Source organism: Oncorhynchus nerka, linkage group LG10 (genome assembly GCF_034236695.1).
Source record: "Oncorhynchus nerka isolate Pitt River linkage group LG10, Oner_Uvic_2.0, whole genome shotgun sequence".
NCBI lineage: Eukaryota > Metazoa > Chordata > Actinopteri > Salmoniformes > Salmonidae > Oncorhynchus > Oncorhynchus nerka.
The window spans coordinates 26924227-26945985 of NC_088405.1; the positions used below are offsets into that span (position 1 = coordinate 26924227).

At 45.6% G+C, this 21759-nt stretch overlaps 1 pseudogene; it reads left to right on the forward strand.

The window, feature by feature from the left end:
- The first annotated feature begins 1444 nt into the window (after positions 1 to 1444).
- LOC115135078 (indoleamine 2,3-dioxygenase 2-like) lies at positions 1445 to 21756 on the forward strand (annotated as a pseudogene).
- The last annotated feature ends 3 nt before the right edge of the window (positions 21757 to 21759 follow it).

The following is a 21759-nucleotide window of genomic DNA, read 5'->3' on the forward strand; positions in this document are numbered from 1 at the left end:
CCTTTTGCATAAGCTGAGTCTTTGACTAATTATTATTATACCCATGGTCTTACAAACCTCGGGAATCAGAGCTATTGATTGATTGTTATTATCATTGGGATTGGAAATTCTCTTATCACCGTAGCGCTGCCTTAAAAAACACTAGAGTTGATGTCTGAGCCCCCGTTGAATTCTAATTAGCATAATTAAAACAATTTCCATAAAAATCTGTCAGTTTAAACTAGAGATAATCCTCCTATGTCGCACTTCCGCATCTGCGGTGAAAGGTTGATAGAGCTAGAGTGGTGTTTTGCTCTATGACCCCCACAAGCGTCTTGGTACAGTCGATCTACCAACTTCTGTCTGTAGCATCAGAACACTAATATGACCACTCTGTGAAAAGGAGAAACTCTCACGAACAGGTGCATGCTGGTTGTTTTGCTCTAGGACGCCCTCAGGCCTCACAAGACTCTGAAGGTCCCCCAGTACCAGTTGAAAACATTTCTGGAACTATTTTATGGACTATTTATGGAGACTGTTTAGTGCCAAAAATAATAAGAAATAACAAACGTTTCATGATCTTCTTATATCTCTCAGATATAAGATAAACACTTCAGAAGAAACTTGCTTTTGGGGGGACTATCTGTTGTTCCATGTAGTGAATCTGTTATTCAATGTGTTTGTATGGCCTAATAGTTAGGCCAAATAACACTTGCCATGCAATATTTTTTGTATATATGTTCTTGATATTTAGCTAGGCAAGTCAGTTAAGAACAAATTCTTAATTACAATGATGGCCTACCGGGGAACAGTGGTTTAACTGCCTTGTTCAGGGGCAGAACGACAGATGTTTACCTTGTCAGCTCTGGGATTTGATCCAGCAACTTTTCAGTTACTGGCCCAACAGTCTAACCACTTGGCTACCTGCCGCCCCATCATAATATATGCACAAACCGTATCGAACTGTTTCGGTTGGGAAGCATGGGTCCGCCTTTAGTCTGTAAAGGGTTAACACCAGCCAAAAATAAAACCCTCTGTGTCTCCCTCTCTCTCTCTCTCTTGCTTTCTCTCTCCCTCTATTTTCTTCCTTCCTTTCTCCATCTCTGCACATGCTGTACTGTATGTCCTAATAATGCTTTACATGGGAGTGGGTCCATAGGCTTGTATCGGTTCCTTAGTTTTATATTGGGATTTTTTGCACCTGAAATAGGTGTGATACAGGAATGCAATGTAAACTGAATTGTGGCACATGAGCTTATGATTCAGATTTCTGTGAAACTTCATGATAAATACTAGTTTCTTTCTCAACAAAATCCAGTATGACAGGTTGTAATTTCAGGGAAATTTTAAAAACTTCCTAAACTCCCTAGCCCAGATTTGAGGAACTGCTTGGTTGTCACATGACATTGTCCACTACCTTCTATTATTGAACTTGACGACTGCAGAAACAATGATAAAAGGGATGTGTTCAATAATAAAGGGACAGAGATACAGTATAGCAAAACTAGCTCAGACACAGATCACTCACAGAGGCTGACATCCACGTGAAGCGATCATAACGTGTACACGAGACGAGATAGATAAGCATAGATACTGTACAGAACAGAGAATGGGAGACGGAGAGAGATTCCCCAGGTCAGCACTGCAGATTGACCTGGACTGTTTCTTCGTGTCTGAGGAGTTTGGATTCATCCTGGAGCAGCCAGCAGTAAGGCATTTTTTTCCAACTTTATATATGTACTTTGAGCTGAGCATAAAAACGTTCAAAATACTGCAATTACTGTTAACAGATAACGTTATAAATGGTGAGTCTTCAGGTTCATCTGTTGCCATTTTATTTATTACATTATTGGTTAATTTCCCTTTACATGCTGTTTCATTTTCTGTTAAAACAAGTTAGACTCCGCTGCTCTTTACAAATTTGATCTACTCACTAAGTCACCATTCAAATCATTTCCTGGTATTGTTTTGTGAATGTGAAAAGCAAAATTAAAGAACCTACGTCCACATTTAATATCAGTCTGTAGACTTCACAATATAAAATATTAGACGTGTGGAATTACTTCTGTGTCAGTGACCTATAGTATTTCCTCCAGTAAGTCTTGATCCACAAATCCCATGTGCTACCATGATTTTAAACTCAGAAATATGTTTGCTTTGGTTAATGTTATATGGATACCTAGTGATTTTTCTCCCTCCAGCGTGCACTGAGCTGTGAGCCAATGGCAGTTGTTCTGTTCTGGTCTCTATTGACTCACACTGGAGACAGTGTGCTCAATGTCAACACTAGATCAATGAGACTTGAGGGACTAGATACAGTTCTACTCTCTACTTCAGATCATGCTTTTATCCCATCACACCATACTGCCATGTCTAGTTTCTTTCTAAACAAAATCCAGTATGACAATCAACATGGTGTAAATTTAGGGAAATTGAACTTCCTAAACTCCCTAGCCTAGATTTGAGGAACTGCTTGGTTGTCACATGACATTGTCCACTACCTTCTATTATTGAACTTGACGACTGCAGAAACAATGATAAAAGGGATGTGTTCAATAATAAAGGGACAGAGATACAGTATAGCAAAACTAGCTCAGACACAGATCACTCACAGAGGCTGACATCCACGTGAAGCGATCATAACGTGACAATGAGACTGGAGATAGATAAGCATAGATACTGTACAGAACAGAGAATGGGATGTTATATGGATACCTATTGATCTTTCTCCCTCCAGCGTGCACTGAGCTGTGAGGCAATGAATGTTGGTCTGTTCTGGTCTCTAATGACTTAGACTGGAGACAGTGTGCTCAATGTCAACACTAGATCAACGAGACTTGAGGGACTAGATACAGTTCTACTCTCTACTTTAGTGCATTCTTTTATCCCATCACACCTCATTAACTTACAGTACGTTCCGATTTCAGACAGAAACATATTTTTTTGCTTGAACTTCTAGAACCAACCATTTTCTTCTTTTGCGTATAGTGCACAGATAAAACAGTGTACTGTCATATCTAGCTATATGACCTTTGCCCATTTCAGACAGACCTTCCAGATTACTACCGGGTATGGATGGGCTTGGCCAGCAACCTCACACCCCTCATCCAAACACATCAGCTGCGAGACCTGGTCAATGAGGTGAGAAACCACATGGACTGTATCTCAGTCAACAATCAAATAAACTTGATTTAGGCTTCAGTACTGATGTGATTATGGATGTGTCTGGGCTTGTGATGTCCGTGCTGACGTGTGCAATGGTGGAAAAAGTACCCAATTTTCATACTTGAGTTATAGGTAAGATACTTTAAAAGAAAATGACTAAAGTCTAGAAGTATTTGGTTTTAAATGTATCAAAAGTAAAAGTATAAATATTTAACATTTGTTATATTAAGCGAACCAGACAAGTTTTTTTTTTTTTACAGATAGCCATGGGCACAGTTCAACACTCAGACAAAATTCACAAACAAAGCATTTGTTTAGTGAGTCTGCCAGATCAGAGGCAGTGGGGAGGATATGGGGATGTTCTCTTGATAAGTGCATGAATTAGACAATTTTCCTGTCCTACTAAGCATTCAAAATGTAATGAGTACTTTTGGGTGTAAGGGAAAATGTAAGAAGTAAAAAGTACATTATTTTCTTTAGGAATGTAGTGGAGTAAAAGTAAAAGTTGTCAAAAAATATAAATAGTAAAGTAAAGTACATATTCCCCAAAAAACTACTTAAGTAGTACTTCAAAGTATTTATACTTAAGTATTTTACACCGCTGCGTGTGTGATTGTACCAGTGTTGCTGACAGACTCCATACTAACAGACTCATTGTTACCATTGTTGTAAACAGATGCCAGTGCTGAGTCCCCATCACCTAAAGGGCCACCGGGAGCTGAGGCTGGCTCACCTGGCCCTGGGCTTCATCACCATGGGGTATGTCTGGCAGGAGGGGCAACACCTGCCGGCCCAGGTAAAAATCAGCTCAGAGTGACCTTTAACCTCAGACATGAACACTGGAATCTGCCACATTGATTGTTGGCATGTTCGGTGTTTGTGTTTATTAGACTCTCCCCAAATCCCTGGCTCTGCCCTACTGGCTGGTCTCCAAGAGACTCGGCCTGCCTCCCATCCTGACCTATGCAGACTCTGTTCTGGTCAACTGGAGACTCAAGGACCCTACAGGGTGAGCTGGGCCTTTGACCCTTACACCCTGGTCTGTCACTATCCCTTACCTCTACCTACTTGACCACTTTCTTTCCAACCCGTACCAATATGCCACTACACCTATGTCCACAACCATTTTGTCTACTAACACGACAGGACTATGTACTGTTTATGAAACACGTGCAATGTATTGACATTCTTTCTCACACTTGTTATTTCAGGGACATGGAAATTGGGTGAGTTTGACAGAACCACTGTCATGAGAGTTACATCTCCTGTAAATTCCTGTTTTCGGTTCCGTTTGGTTTCTATTTGATATTGTTGTGGTCTCCATGTGATATTCATGTGCATTTCAATATAGGAACTTGGAAACACTGTTCTCTTTCCCTGGGGGAGAAAGCTGTAAAGGGTTCTTCCTGGTCTCTCTTTTGGTGGAGAGGGCTGCTAGCTCAGGGATACAGGCAAGTCTCTATGTGTGTCTCTGTCTTTCTTTGTCTCTGTCTATATCTATGTACTGTATCTCTCACACACTTCGCATCTCTCTGTCTCTCATTATAACCCTGTTTCTCCCTCTCTCTCTGTTTTTGTAATCTCTTTCTGTCTTTCGTGGTCTCTTTCGCTATGACCATTAAGGGGCTTTTGATTATGAGTCCTAATTGTCCTGAACTACGTCTAGGGGGCGTTTTCAGTGATGAATGCTGTGGTAACCTGTGACATCATCAGCATACAGAAGGGCCTCTACAAAGTGGGCCAGTCTCTGAGGAAGATGAAGGAAATATTTGAGCTCATGCATAGTAAGTTACATCCTTACCTTATCCACAATGAATCATATCCATACCCAGGTAGTATACAGTTGAAGTCGTAAGTTTACATACACCTTAGCCAAATACATTTAACTTCTTAGTGATCCCTTCGGACGCCAATCCCGTTAACGGGATTGATTTGACAACACCCAGTGAAATAGCAGTGCCAAATTCAAAAACAGAAATACTCAATAATAATTCATGAATCATACAAGTGTTGTAAATCGGTTTAAAGATGAACTTCTTGTTAATCCAGCCACAGTGTCAAATTTCAAAAAAGCTTTACGGCGAAAGCAAACCATGCTATTATCTGAGGACAGCAACCCATCAAATAAACACATGAAAATCACATTACAACCCGCCAGGTGCGGCATAAAAGTCAGAAATAAGGATATAATTCATGCCTTGCCTTTGAAGATCTTCTTCTGTTGGCACTCCAATATGTCCATTAATCATCACAAATGGTTCTTTTGTTCGAGGAATTCTGTTGTTATATCTCCAAAATGTCAATTTATTTGGCGCGTTTGATCCAGAAAAATACCAGTTCCAACTCGTGCAACATGACTACTAAGTATCTAATATAGTTACCTGTAAACTTGATCCAAATATTTCAAACAACTTTCCTAATCCAACTGTAGGTATTTTTAAACGTAAATAATCGATACAATTTAAGACGGGATAAACTGTGTTCAATAACGGACGAAAACAAAGTGGAGCGAGCTTTCAGGTTGCACGCGCCAACCACAACAGTACACTAGACTCGACCCTCGTTCTGAACAGCCCTACTTCTTCGTTTCTCAAAGGAAAAACATCAACCAATTTCTAAAGACTGTTGACATCTAGTGGAAGCGATAGGAACTGCAAGCAAGTGCCTTAGAAATCTAGATCCACATAGAAACCCATTGAAAAGAGAGTGACCTCAAAATATTTTCTGGATGGTTTGTCCTCTGGGTTTTGCCTGCCAAATAAGTTCTGTTATACCCACACACATAGAGTGTTTTCTATCCTAATCTACCAATTAAATGCATATCCTAGCTTCTGGGCCTGAGTAGCAGTGAGTTTACTCTGGGCACACTTTTCATCCGGATGTGAAAATAGTGCCCCCTAGCCTTAAGAAGTTTTGAACTCAGTTTTTCGCAATTCCTTACATGTAATCCGATTAAAAATGCTCTATCTTAGGTCAGTTAGGATCAACACTTTATTTTAAGAATGTGAAATGTCAGAATAATAATAGAAAGAATGATTTATTTCAGCTTTTATTTCAGTGGAATATATTTATTCCTGCGGCAACAGCTTCCGGCTAATGTACCCGACTGAGTGTTCCTCACCTTCTTGTAGCTGTGATAGGACGGCACCCACCCCTGTTTCAGACACATCGGTCTGTACCACCAGTGGTTTGGAGAAGTCCGGGGTCACCAGCATTGGTCCAGAACACAGTGCTCCCTTTTGGTCCTGGAAGGCTTTCTCCATCTCCCCGGTCTACGTCACTTGGGCGGGCAGACGGCTCCTGGTCAGATCTGTCAGGGGGCTGGCTAGGGAGGCAAAGTGGAAAATAATTATCTGGTAGTAACTAGTCAATCCCACAAACGTGTGTACCTGCTTCTTGGTGAGGGGGCAGGGCCAGTCCCGAATCCCCTCCACTTTCTTCACCTCGGGTTTGACACATCCCCTCCCGATTGTTTACCCCAGGTACTCAGCCTCCCGCAGGCTGAGCCGACATTTTCTTGGATTAGCTGTTAGCCCTTCCCCCGTAAGGCCTGCAATACCATGCTCACCTGGTTTAGATGTGTCTCCCACTCGCTTCCATGGATCACAATATCATCGAGGTAGGCCGCTACGTACTCACGATGGAGACGGAGAATCCAGTCCATCATCCTTTGGAAGGTGGCTGGGGCCCTGTGCAACCCAGAGGGCAGCTTCTTGTAGTGGAACAGCCCATCAGGGGTGGTGAAAGCAGTTTTCACCTGCACCTCGGGAGCTAAGGGCACCTACCAATAACCCTTCGCCAGGTCGAGTGTGCTGATAAATCGGGTGGTCCCTAGCCGTTCGATTAGTTCATCAATTCAGGGCATGGGGTAGGCGTCGAACTTTGAGATTTAATTTACCTTTCTAAAATCATTAGAGAATCGAAAGGTGCCGTCTGGCTTCGGCACCAACACTATGGAGCAGCACCACTCACTTTTCGACTCTTCGATAATATCAGCTTCCAGCATTGTTTTTACCTTAGTCCTGATGGCCTTGCTCCTTGCTTCTGATATGCGGTAGGCTCTCAACTTCACCTTGTTCCCGGGTTCGGTGATGATGCTGTGCTGTGCTGTACCAGATTGGTGTTTCCTGGTGTGTCCTGGTTAACTGAAGAACACATCCTGGTTCCAGCCGACAAACTCTGTCAGCTCCTGCTGCTGTGCTTGGCTCAGCTGCTCCCCCAGTGGCATCTTCGCAGGCTTTGTCTCTGTGGTAGCCTTCTTTGGGGAAATAGAGTAGAGTACATCACGTCCATTCCATTTCTTTAATAAATTCACATGGTAAATCTGTGTCAGATGCCTACGTCCCGGCTGTCTGACCCTATAGTTGACTTCACCCACCTTCTCAAGGACTTCGTACGGCCCGTTCCATCGGGCCCAAAACGTACATTCTGAGGTGGGGGCCAACAGCAACACTTTGTCTCCTGGCTGGAAGTCTCTTTGTTGTGCCCCTCTATTGTACACCCACGGTTGGGCCTCCAGCATGTGTTCCTGTACCAGGGGCCCCAGGGTTGCCATCCGGGCTTGGGCCACCATGGTTTGATGGGGCGACGGTTGCTTCTTTAGCCACGTCCAGCAGTCCTCGAGGTTGTCTCCCATACAGGGGTTCAATGGGAGAAAACCCTGTTGAAGCTTGGGGCTCTTCTCAGATCAAGAACATCAGGCAGGGTAGCAGCTGGTCCCAAATCTTTCCATCCGCCTCCATCACCTTCTTTAGCATCTGCTCAGGGTCCGATTGAATCTTTCCATCGGTCTGTGGGTGATACACTGAGATGCGCAACTGGGTTATTTTCATTAGTTTGCAGAGGTCCTTCATGATTTGCGACATGAATGGGGTTCCCTGGTCAGTTAATATCTCGTCAGGGATGCCTACTCGGGAGAACAGCATGACTAGCTCATGTGCGATTCCCTTGGTGGCCATGGTGCAGAGGAGAATGGCTTCTGGGTACCTGGTGGCATAATCCAGAATCACCAGGATGTATTGGTGCCCTCGGTTGCTCTTTGGTAGAGATCCCACAAGGCCCATTGCGATCCTGCTGAAAGGGACTGAAATAATGGGAAGGGGATTTAAGGGGCTGCCACCTGCTGGCACTCCGGGCAACTGCGGGAGTAATCCTCCACTGCTCTCTTCACACCTGGCCAGTAAAATATTGCCTTGATCCGGTCTAAGGTCTTCTCCACCCCTAGGTGAGCCCCAAGAAGGTGGGAGTGCGCCAACTGCAGGGCAGATTGTACAAAGGGACTGGGCACCAACAACAACTCCATGATTTCGTCATTATTCTTCACCACCTGATACAGCAATTTCTTCTTTATAGAACAATGGGGGTAGGTGATCTGACTTACCCCCTCAATGACCTTTCCATCCACCACAGTCACCTGCTGGAGAGCACTGGCCAGGTTGGGATCCTCCAATTGGGACGTGCTGAACTGGCCCACTAGAGAGGCGGACTGTGGCGCCACCTCACGGTCCATCGGGAACAGGTCTTCCAGAGTCGCCACACCTGCCTCCAGTCTTGCTTCACCCCAGCCACCCTTTGAGAGGGATTCTGTTGACTCCTGGTAGTCCACCTTCTGGAATCCACACATCCGGGCATCCCTCCTTCTGTTGTCCCTCCCACCTCTCCGGCTTCCTCCTCCCTTCTGGTTCTCTCCATTCCTCACGTCTCTGAACATACTGGTCGACAGTTGGTGGAACATCGGGAAATACCTCCCGATAAGGACCGGCACAGGCAGGTTCGGGATGACTCCCACTGGCCTTGTGTGATGTCCCTTTGTGGTCTGTAGGTGGAGGAGTGTGGCAGGGTAGTCCTTGGTCTCACCGTGTATGCACGTGATGGCCACGGTGTCAGTCAGGTTCGGGGACTTGGCAAAGTCAGGTCGGATAAGGGTCACCATACTCCCGGTGTCCGAAAGTGCAGTGGTGTCCTTTCCGTTGGCTCTTACTGAGGTGACAGGGGAAGGACCACTCTCCTCAGCCCAGCATTCCATCAGCAAGCCTCAGGGACGCCCAGTGGCTACCTCACTGGCTGAGGCCAAAGGCATCGGGACATCGCGGTTTGGACAGTTCCAGGCGATGTGTCCCCGCTCACCACACTCATAGCATTTCCTGCTGTCCAGGTTCAGAAAGGGGCGTTGTCTCTGGGAGCTGGCTGTTGGTGTCCTCCCATCCTTGGCTGGGGTCCCGGCATGGTCCTCCGCCCTTTTCGGCTCCTTCGGGCGAGTGGAGAGCTCAGCCTTCCATGGTTGTCCACTGCACAGAACCTTGAAAGGCATCTGTTGACCTTCCGCCAGTTCCACCAGCTGATCTGCGCTCTGCGGGTTAGCTTGGCTTGCTAACCTTTTAGCTTCGAACGGGAGAGAGCGTAGAAATGTATCTATGACCACTTACTCAATGGGCGTGAGCGTGTTTCAGTAGTTAGCCAGCTCTTGTTCCTCCAGCAGCTCCCGATGCTTCCATTGTGCTCCATGTCTGTTTAGTTATTGAGCTTGGTTCAAATCAAATAAAAAAATCAAATCAAAGTTTATTTGTCACGTGCGCTGAATACAACAGGTGTAGACCTTACAGTGAAATGCTTACATACAGGCTCTAACCAATAGTGCAAAAAAAAATGTTAGATGAACAACAGGTAGGTAAAGAAATAAAACAACAGTAAAAAGACAGGCTATATACAGTAGCGAGGCTATAAAAGTAGTGAGGCTACATACAGACACTGGTTAGTCAGGCTGATTGAGGTAGTATGTACATGTAGATTTGATTTGATGTAGATATGGTTAAAGTGACTATTCATATATGATGAACAGAGAGTAGCAGTAGCGTAAAAGAGAGGTTGGTGTGTGGTGGGTGGCGGGACACAATGCATATATCCCGGTTAGCCAATGTGTGGGAGCACTGGTTGGGCGGCCCAATTGAGGTAGTATGTACATGAATGTATAGTTAAAGTGACTATGCATATATGATAAACAGAGAGTAGCAGCAGCGTAAAAACAATGCTAATAGTCCGGGTAGCCATTTGGGGGTAAAAACTGTTGAGAAGCCTTTTTGTCCTAGACTTGGCACTCCGGTACCGCTTGCCATGCGGTAGTAGAGAGAACAGTCTATGACTGGGGTGGCGGTGGTCTTTAACCATTTTTAGGGACTTTCTCTGACACCACCTGGTGTAGAGGTCCCGGATGGCAGGCAGCTTAGCCCCAGTGATGTACTGGGCTGTACGCACCACTCTCTGTAGTGCCTTGTGGTCAGAGGCCGAGCAATTGCTGTACCAGGCAGCGATGCAACCATGCTCTCGATCTTGCAGCTGTAGAACCTTTTGAGGATCTCAGGATCCATGCCAAATCTTTTTAGTTCCCTGAGGGGGAATAGGCGTTGTCGTGCCCTCTTCACGACTGCCATTTTAGTTTGTTGTTGATGTGGACACCGAGGAACTTGAAGCTCTCAAGTTGCTCCACTACAGCCCTGTTGATGAGAATGGTGGTGTGCTCGGTCCTCCTTTTCCTGTAGTCCACAATCATCTCCTTAGTCTTGGTTACGTTAAGGGATAGGTTGTTATTCTGGCACCACATGGCCAGTTCTCTGACCTCCTCCCTATAGGCTGTCTCGTCGTTGTCTGTGATCAGGCCTACCACTGTTGTGTCATCAGCAAACTTAATGATGGTGTTGGAGTCGTGCCTGGCCATGCAGTCGTGGGTGAACAGGGAGTACAGGAGGGGACTGAGCACGCACCCCTGTGGAGCTCCAGTGTTGAGGATCAGCGTGGCAGATGTGTTGCTACCTACCCTCACCACCTGGGGGCGGCCCATCAGGAAGTCCAGGATCCAGTTGCAGAGGGAGGTGTTTAGTCCCAGGATTCTTAGCTTAGTGATGAGCTTTGAGGGTACTATGGTGTTGAAAGCTGAACTGTAGTCAATGAATAGCATCCTCACATAAGTGTTCCTTTTGTCCAGGTGTGAAAGTGCAGTGTGGAGTGCAATAGAGATTGCATCATTTGTGGATCTGTTTGGGCTGTATGAAAATTTGAGTAGGTCTAGGGTTTCTGAGATAATGGTATTGATTTGAGCCATTACCAACCTTTCAAAGCACTTCATGGCTACAAATGTGAGTGCTACGGGTCTGTAGTCATTTTGGCAGGTTGCCTTTGTGTTCTTGGGCACAGGGACTATGGTGGTCTGCTTGAAACATGTACAGACTCAATCAGGGACATGTTGAAAATGTCAGTGAAGACACTTGCCAGTTGGTCAGCACATGCCCAGAGCACATGTCCTGGTAATCCGTCTGGCCCTGCAGCCTTGTGTATGTTGACCTGTTTAAAGGACTTACTCACGTCGGCTACGGAGAGCGTGATCACACAGTCGTCCGGAACAGCTGATGCTCTCATGCATGCCTCAGTGTTGCTTGCCTCGATGCAAGCATAGAAGTGATTTAGCTCGTCTGGTAGGCTCGTGTCACTGGGCAGCTCGCAGCTGTGCTTCCCTTTGTAGTCTGTAATAGTTTGCAAGCCCTGCCACATAAGACGAGCATCGGAACCGGTGTAGTATGATCCAATCTTAGCCCTGTATTGATGCTTTGCCTGTTTGATGGTTTGTCGCAGGGCAAATCAAATCAAATCAAATCTAATTTTATTTGTCACATACACATGGTTAGCAGATGTTAATGCGAGTGTAGCGAAATGCTTGTGCTTCTAGTTCCGACAATGCAGTAATAACCAACAAGTAATCTAACTAACAATTCCAAAACTACTGTCTTATACACAGTGTAAGGGGATAAAGAATATGTACATAAGGATATATGAATGAGTGATGGTACAGGGCAGCATACAGTAGATAGTATCGAGTACAGTATATACATATGAGATGAGTATGTAAACAAAGTAAACAAAGTGGCATAGTTAAAGTGGCTAGTGATACATGTATTACATAAGGATGCTGAACCAAGATGGCGTAGCAGTCGGACGTGTGTTTTGTCTTGTCCCGTCCTGTCCCGTCCTGTCTGGTGTAAATATAGTTTTCCTCGTTTTTTTCTGTATATATTTCGTACATATTTTAATCTCACTTTCCAACTACAGGCTGAATATACTCTCCTGCAACCCGCATCACCCAATGTGGTACGGATCTGCTTTTTCTATACTTTAGAACCGGAACCCCCATCAGAGGCTAGCCAGCTAACTAGCTACTAGCTAGTACTCAGTTAGCCACTGCTAGCGGTCTTCAAAGTTAACTAGGACACCAGCGCGACATCAACCCAGAGCATATCAGACTGCTTTTTCTCTACCACATCTCCGGATTCCTACCGCAAGCTCTGAACCTTTACACCGGATCATCGCAACTAGCTAGCTGCAATCCGAGTGGCTACTCCTGGCTAACGTCTCTGTCCCAAAGCAAGCACCAGTTAGCCTTGAGCTAGCCTCGAGCTAAGCCCATCTCCCGACTAGCCGAAGAGGTCCAACAGCAAATTGTTGGGCTACAATACCTCTTTTGCCAATTGGCCTGGACCCTTTACTGCCGACACGGAGCCCCGCCGATCCATCACGACTGGTCCGCCGACATAATCGTCCGAGGTGGTTTCAACAGGCTTTTCCGTTGCGACATCGCCAAAGATCCATCTGCTGGCCAAGGCCCGCGAGCTTTCTGAATCGCTGTGTCTCCAGCTCACCTAGCGTACTAGAGCACCTGTAGCATACTCCTGGGCTACAATTACCCGGGCCCACGACCGGTCTGTCGATGTCACCGCATGAAGAGGAATAAACAGACTCACCCCATCGCAACGTCCCCCAAAGGTTAACTCTCTAGCCCTCGCTATCTCCCTGCTTGCTAATTTGGCCTGCTAACGGCTAGCTTGTCTAGCTCCGGTCCGCTAACTGCTACCTTGTCTAGCCCGGGCCTACGAACTGTTAGCTTGTTAGCACAGGCCTGCTAACCGTCTGAATCACCAAACACTCTCTAGACCCATTTACTTTCTATCTCTTTTTGATTTTTAATTTGTTTATACCTTCCGGAAACCTGCCTCACCCAATGTGATACGGAATCGCTATTACTTTTAATTTATTTTTATTTTTTATGACACACTCAAGAACCTCCAGACGCTAACCAGCTAACTAGCTACAAGATATTTAGTCATTGTTAGTTTTTTTAAACCTGGATAACACTCGCCAGTCCAGCTTCCCTGCCCATCCACCGCTGCCCCCTGGACACTGATCTCTTGGCTACATAGCTGGCGCACGCTGGACTGTCCATTAATCACGGTACTCCATTCTGCTTGTTTGTTTTATCTGTCGGCCCCGTTGCCTAGTCAACGCCATTTTACCTGCTGTTTGTTGTGCTAGCTGATTAGCCTCGCCTACTGTTTTTAGCTAGCTTTCCCAATTCAACACCTGTGATTACTGTATGCCTCGCTGTATGTCTCTCTCAAATGTCAATATGCCTTGTATACTGTTGTTCAGGTTAGTTATCATTGTTTTAGTTTCAATGGAGCCCCTAGTTCCACTCTTCATACCCCTGATACCTCCTTTGTCCCACCTCCCACACATGCGGTGACCTCACCCATTACAACCAGCATGTCCAGTGATACAACCTCTCTCATCATCACCCAGTGCCTGGGCTTACCTCCGCTGTACCCGCACCCCACCATACCCCTGTCTGCGCAGTATGCCCTGAATATATTCTACCATGCCCAGAAACCTGCTCCTCTTATCCTCTGCCCCCCTAGGCGACCAGTTTTGATAGCCTTTAGCCGTACCCTCATACTACTCCTTCTCTGTTCCGCGGGTGATGTGGAGGTAAACCCAGGCCCTGCAGGTCCCCAGGTACCCTCATTTGTTGACTTCTGTGATCGAAAAAGCCTTGGTTTTATGCATGTCAACATCAGAAGCCTCCTCCCTAAGTTTGTTTTACTCACTGCTTTAGCACATTCAGCTAACCCTGATGTCCTTGCCGTGTCTGAATCCTGGCTCAGGAAGGCCACCAAAAATTCAGAGATTTCCATACCCAACTATAACATCTTCCGTCAAGATAGAACTGCCAAAGGGGGCGGAGTTGCAGTCTACTGCAGAGATAGCCTGCAAAGTAATGTCATACTTTCCAGGTCCATACCCAAACAGTTCGAACTACTAATTTTGAAAATTACTCTCTCCAGAAATAAGTCTCTCACTGTTGCCGCCTGCTACCGACCACCCTCAGCTCCCAGCTGTGCCCTGGACACCATTTGTGAATTGATCGCCCCCCATCTAGCTTCAGAGTTTGTTCTGTTAGGTGACCTAAACTGGGATATGCTTAGCACCCCGGCAGTCCTACAATCTAAGCTAGATGCCCTCAATCTCACTCAAATCATCAAGGAACCCACCAGGTACAACCCTAACTCTGTAAACAAGGGCACCCTCATAGACGTCATCCTGACCAACTGGCCCTCCAAATACACCTCCGCTGTCTTCAACCAGGATCTCAGCGATCACTGCCTCATTGCCTGTATCCGCCACGGAGCCGCAGTCAAACGACCACCCCTCATCACTGTCAAACGCTCCCTAAAACACTTCTGTGAGCAGGCCTTTCTAATCGACCTGGCCCGGGTATCCTGGAAGGACATTGACCTCATCCCGTCAGTTGAGGATGCCTGGTCATTCTTTAAAAGTAACTTCCTCACCATTTTAGATAAGCATGCTCCGTTCAGAAAATGCAGAACCAAGAACAGTTACAGCCCTTGGTTCACTCCAGACCTGACTGCCCTCGACCAGCACAAAAACATCCTGTGGCGGACTGCAATAGCATCGAATAGTCCCCGTGATATGCAACTATTCAGGGAAGTCAGGAACCAATACACGCAGTCAGTCAGGAAAGCTAAGGCCAGCTTCTTCAGGCAGAAGTTTGCATCCTGTAGCTCCAACTCCAAAAAGTTCTGGGACACTGTGAAGTCCATGGAGAACAAGAGCACCTCCTCCCAGCTGCCCACTGCACTGAGGCTAGGTAACACGGTCTCCACCGATAAATCCATGATTATCGAAAACTTCAATAAGCATTTCTCAACGGCTGACCATGCCTTCCGCCTGGCTACTCCAACCTCGGGCAACAGCTCTGCCTCCCCCGCAGCTCCTCGCCCAAGCCTCTCCAGGTTCTCCTTTACCCAAATCCAGATAGCAGATGTTCTGAAAGAGCTGCAAAACCTGGACCCGTACAAATCAGCTGGGCTTGACAATCTGGACCCTCTATTTCTGAAACTATCTGCCGCCATTGTCGCAACCCCTATTACCAGCCTGTTCAACCTCTCTTTCATATCGTCTGAGATCCCCAAGGATTGGAAAGCTGCCGCAGTCATCCCCCTCTTCAAAGGGGGAGACACCCTGGACCCAAACTGTTATAGACCTATATCCATCCTGCCCTGCTTATCTAAGGTTTTCGAAAGCCAAGTCAACAAACAGGTCACTGACCATCTCGAATCCCACCGTACCTTCTCCGCTGTGCAATCTGGTTTCCGAGCCAGTCACGGGTGCACCTCAGCCACACTCAAGGTACTAAACGATATCATAACCGCCATCGATAAAAGACAGTACTGTGCAGCCGTCTTCATCGACCTTGCCAAGGCTTTCGACTCTGTCAATCACCATATTCTTATCGGCAGACTCAATAGCCTCGGTTTTTCGGATGACTGCCCTGCCTGGTTCACCAATTACTTTGCAGACAGAGTTCAGTGTGTCAAATCGGAGGGCATGCTGTCCGGTCCTCTGGCAGTCTCTATGGGGGTGCCACAGGGTTCAATTCTCGGGCCGACCCTTTTCTCTGTATATATCAATGATGTTGCTCTTGCTGCGGGCGATTCCCTGATCCAACTCTACGCAGACGACACCATTCTATATACTTTCGGCCCGTCATTGGACACTGTGCTATCTAACCTCCAAACGAGCTTCAATGCCATACAGCACTCCTTCCGTGGCCTCCAACTGCTCTTAAACGCGAGTAAAACCAAATGCATGCTTTTCAACCGATCGCTGCCTGCACCCGCATGCCCGACTAGCATCACCACCCTGGATGGTTCCGACCTTGAATATGTGGACATCTATAAGTACCTAGGTGTCTGGCTAGACTGCAAACTCTCCTTCCAGACTCACATCAAACATCTCCAATCGAAAATCAAATCAAGAGTCGGCTTTCTATTCCGCAACAAAGCCTCCTTCACTCACGCCGCCAAGCTTACCCTAGTAAAACTGACTATCCTACCGATCCTCGACTTCGGCGATGTCATCTACAAAATGGCTTCCAACACTCTACTCAGCAAACTGGATGCAGTCTATCACAGTGCCATCCGTTTTGTCACTAAAGCACCTTATACCACCCACCACTGCGACTTGTATGCTCTAGTCGGCTGGCCCTCGCTACATATTCGTCGCCAGAGCCACTGGCTCCAGGTCATCTACAAGTCCATGCTAGGTAAAGCTCCGCCTTATCTCAGTTCACTGGTCACGATGGCAACACCCATCCGTAGCACGCGCTCCAGCAGGTGTATCTCACTGATCATCCCTAAAGCCAACACCTCATTTGGCCGCCTTTCGTTCCAGTACTCTGCTGACTGTGACTGGAACGAACTGCAAAATTCGCTGAAGTTGGAGACTTTTATCTCCCTCACCAACTTCAAACATCAGCTATCCGAGCAGCTAACCGATCGCTGCAGCTGTACATAGTCTATTGGTAAATAGCCCACCCATTTTCACCTACCTCATTCCCATACTTTTTTTATACTGTTTTTTATTTATTTACTTTTCTGCTCTTTTGCACACCAATATCTCTACCTGTACATGACCATCTGATCATTTATCAGATCACATCTGATCAATCACAAAATTGTAATTATTTGCCTACCTCCTCATGCCTTTTGCACACATTGTATATAGACTGCCCCTTTTTTCTACTGTGTTATTGACTTGTTAATTGTTTACTCCATGTGTAACTCTGTGTTGTCTGTTCACACTGCTATGCTTTATCTTGACCAGGTCGCAGTTGCAAATGAGAACTTGTTCTCAACTAGCCTACCTGGTTAAATAAAGGTGAAATAAAATTTTAAAAAGTCGATGATATAGAGTACAGTATATACGTATGCATATGAGATGAATAATGTAGGGTAAGTAACATTATATAAGGTAGCATTGTTTAAAGTGGCTAGTGATATATTTACATCATTTCCCATCAATTCCCATTATTAAAGTGGCTGGAGTTGAGTCAGTGTCAATGTCAGTGTGTTGGCAGCAGCCACTCAATGTTAGTGGTGGCTGTTTAACAGTCTGATGGCCTTGAGATAGAAGCTGTTTTTCAGTCTCTCGGTCCCAGCTTTGATGCACCTGTACTGACCTCGCCTTCTGGATGATAGCGGGGTGAACAGGCAGTGGCATAGCAGGATTTCTTGTAAGCTTCCGGGTTAGAGTCCCACACCTTGAAAGAGGCAGCTCTCTGCCAATGTTGCCTGTAATCCATGGCTTCTGGTTGGGGTATGTATGTATAGTCACTGTGGGGACGACGTCCTCGATGCACTTATTGGTAAAGCCAGTGACTGATGTGGTGTACTCCTCAATGCCATCGGAAGAATCCCAGAACATGTTCCAGTCTGTGATAGAAAAACAGTCCTGTAGTTTAGCATCTGCTTCGTCTGACCACTTTTTTATAGACCGAGTCACTGGTGCTTCCTGCTTTAATTTTGCTTGTAAGCAGGAATCAGGAGGATAGAGTTGTGGTCGGATTTACCAAATGGAGGGCGAGGGAGAGCTTTGTACATGTCTCTGTGTGTGGAGTACAGGTGATCTAGAATTGTTTTCCCTCTGGTTGCGCATTTGACATGTTGATAGATGAGGTAAAACTGATTTAAGTTTCCCTGCATTAATGTATCTGGCCACTACGGGCGCCCCCTCTGGGTGAGTGGTTTCCTGTTTGCTTATTTCCTTATACAGCTGAATGAGTGCGGTCTTAGTGCCAGCATCTGTCTGTGGTGGTAAATAAACAGCCACGAAAAGTATAGCTGAAAACTCTAGGCAAGTAGTGTGGCCTGCAATTTATCACAATATACTCTCTTCAGGCCAGCAAAATCTAGAGACTTCCTTAAATGTCATGCACCCGCTGTTACAAATATGCACAGACCCCCCCCCCCCCCCCCTCCATGTTGTCATTCAGCCACGATTCCGTGAAACATAGGATATTACAGTTTTTGATGTTCATGATTGTACCTCATCTATTTCATTGTCCAATGATTGCAAGTTGGCGAGTAGTATTGACGGTAATGGCAGCTTTCCCAGTCTCCTTCTCAGGGTCCTGACCAGGCATCCGTCTCTTTGTCCTCTGTACCTGCATCACTTCCTCTTGCAAATAACGGCGATGTCGGTCCTGTGGGGTGTTTGGAGAATGTCTTGTGCGTCGTCTTGTTGTAGAAAAAATCTTTGTCTAATCCGAGGTGAGTCATCGCTGTCCTGATATTCAGAAGCTCTTTTTTGCCGTAAAACTGCTGCCATTTCTTCCGGCGCTATTTTAGTTCATGGTTTGCTTTGCCCGCATTCTCGACCACATGTAGTAGGCTCAAGGGGGTGGGGTTTCCACATCAACCTTGTTCAATAACCAAACACGCACACAAAGCACAACTAGAATTCAAATGGGGTATTTATAAGGGAAATTTGCACACTGTGGGAAAGGGGGTAATTCAGCAACCAGTTCACAGTCCACAATCCGTTCTCGTTGTCCGTTCGGTACACAGTGGAGGTAATCAGACAGTCCAGGTTCAACGGGTAATCACACAGGTAATTCTCTCTTCTCACACTCTCCATAACACACATTTCCCTCTCAGTCCTCTCTCTGTTTGTGCAGCGCGCTTCCTCTTTTATCCCGAAGCACTCCATGGCCTAATGACCCACAGGCTTGCCTCGTAGGGGCAGGAAGTCCATATAGCCGGCGGGCTGCAAGATATCTCCCTTCAATCACCACTCCCTCACCTCTCCCTGCCATCTGTCACAATATATATATTGTGCAAGTTATTGGAATATTGAAATATTTCTGTTTTCAGGGCATGTGGACCCCACTGCATTCCATGGAACTCTGAGAATCTTCTTCTCAGGGTAATGTATGATGCAATCCATACATATCCAAGCCATTTAATTATCAACTAAATGTATTCAACTTATAAGACATTTGATCAATTTGCCCAAGTTAATCATAAGCCATTAACAAAACGCATCAGTGATTTATATTTTCAACTTTCTGAAGAGGCAATGTGGGAATGCCCCTGTCTGTGTGTACGTTTGTAGCACTTTGTTTAGCAACCCCCCTTAAAAGATTTAGATGCACTATTGTAAAGTGGCTGTTCCACTGGATGTCATAAGGTGAACGCACCAATTTGTAAGTCGCTCTGGATAAGAGCGTCTGCTAAATGACTTAAATGTAAATGTAATGTAATGTTAGCTAAGATGCTAATGCTAACCATCTTTTGGTAGATGGAAAGGCTTTTCAAAATGCCTTTTCAATTAAATGTTAATTACAGAATTATATCATTATTTGCTGTAACCCAGTGATGATTTGTTTAGCAAACTCTGAAATCACATGTGTGCTACAGAAACACTGCTATTCAAACAAGTCTCTTGTTGGTGCACACTTGAATGAAAGAGCATCTATGCTGAGCATACAAAACATTAGGGACACCTAAGAACAGCCTCAATTCGTCAGAGCATGGACTACAATGTGACAAAAACGTTCCACAGGGATGCTGGCCCATGTTTACTCCAATGCTTCCCACAGTTGTGTCAAGTTGGCTGGATGTCCTTTGGGTGGTGGACCATTCTTGATACACACGGGAAACTGTTGAGTGTAAAAAACCTAGCAACGTTGCAGTTCTTGACACACTCAAAACGGTGCTCCTACTACCACACCCCGTTCAAAGGCAGTTACATCTTTTGTCTTGTCCATTCACCCTCTGAATGGGACACATACACAATCCATGTCTCAAGGCTTTGAATGATGTGTATTTAAGGTGACATCAACAAAGGATCATAGTTTTCACCTGGATTCACCTGGTCAGTCGATGTCATGGAAAGAGCAGGTTTCCCTAATGTTTTGTACGCTCAATGTATATTCTACACCCAAAAATGATTTTTCTCAAAAGTGGTCTCCTGATGTGGTTTATGAATTGTTGTGGACTTAAAACATACAATTGTGTTGTTTTTCTATTAAAAAAGTGTGATTTTGAGAGAGAAAACCTGAAAAAAATTGAAAAAATTCTGAAACGTGGAAAAACAAAATGGAGAAAACAGAATTTGGCAAAAAATAAAACTGATTTTATACATTATCCCTACATTATGTACCCCATTCTGTGCTGTAATAGTTTCATGCATAACCCTGTATTGTGCTTTCGTAGATGGAGGGATAACCCCATGCTTCCAGGAGGGCTGTTGTATGAGGGTATAGTTGAGGAGCCGATGATGCTGTCAGGAGGAAGTGCTGCCCAGAGTTCCTCCATTCAGTGCTTTGATGCGCTACTGGGCATCTGTCATGACGACCATGCAGGTATAACCCCATTCTGACCCCATAAGGCTCTGTTTCTGAATAAAATTCCAAGTGAATTTCCAGTAATATTTCAATTTGGGTTTGTCGTGGAAAATTACATAATTAGTCATGCTATCCCATGATTTATTGCTTAATTAAAGAATAGTCTCTTATTATATGCTAGTGTTTTTCCTAACCTGATACACACTTGTCTTGGTGTGACTTCGTCATAAGACTAGGTTTACAGCTTAGAGATATTTGTGTGCAACCGCAGCATTTGAAATCCTGTAGGTTTACTATCTACAGAAAGTCACATATGGAACCTTGCAGAAAGGAGTACAATAGAGTGTTTGTTGAGCCCTCGGGCTATCAACCTTGTGCTATCTTAAGTTTACCTAGACAACGAATGACCTTTTACACACTATCTGCTGACTGCCACGTAAACAGAAAGGGGTTGTATGTATTTTCTCTATAAAAGCATTGATCCGGCACTATTCATTGAGCTTTTCAACTATGCACTGTGGAGTGGGTAGTTGATTCTCCATTTTGGCAGATCTTATGATAGTGTTGTTTGAAAGAATCTGCTGTCTCTCTTCCCTTTTATTAGATATTCCAAGGCAGGTTCTAATCAAAGTGTATCTCCCCTCTGATCTCACCTTTCCCCTCTCCTCATTTTTCCTCAATTGTTCCCCCTCTCCATCTCTCCATGTACAGCATCTTTCCTGAAGCGCATGCGGGAGTACATGCTCCCCTCCCACCGCCAGCTGATAGAGACTCTGTCTGGCTGTCCCCCTCTACGTGACTTTATCCTCTCCTGCTCCAGCCCTTCTCTCTGCGTCAATTATGACTCCTGTGTGTCTGCCCTGGTGAACCTGCGGAGTTATCACCTCTCCGCCGTAACCCGGTACATCACTGTACCTGGTCACCGGGCCCGTGCCATGCGCTGTCCACTCAACGGCGTAGGCTCAGCGTTGGATGAAACCGGCACCGGAGGCTCCAGCCCACTGCCCTTCCTGAAGAGCATCCGTGATGCCACTCAGAGAGCACTGATCTCACAGACCTGACTCACATCACAGAGTCAACGCTGATAT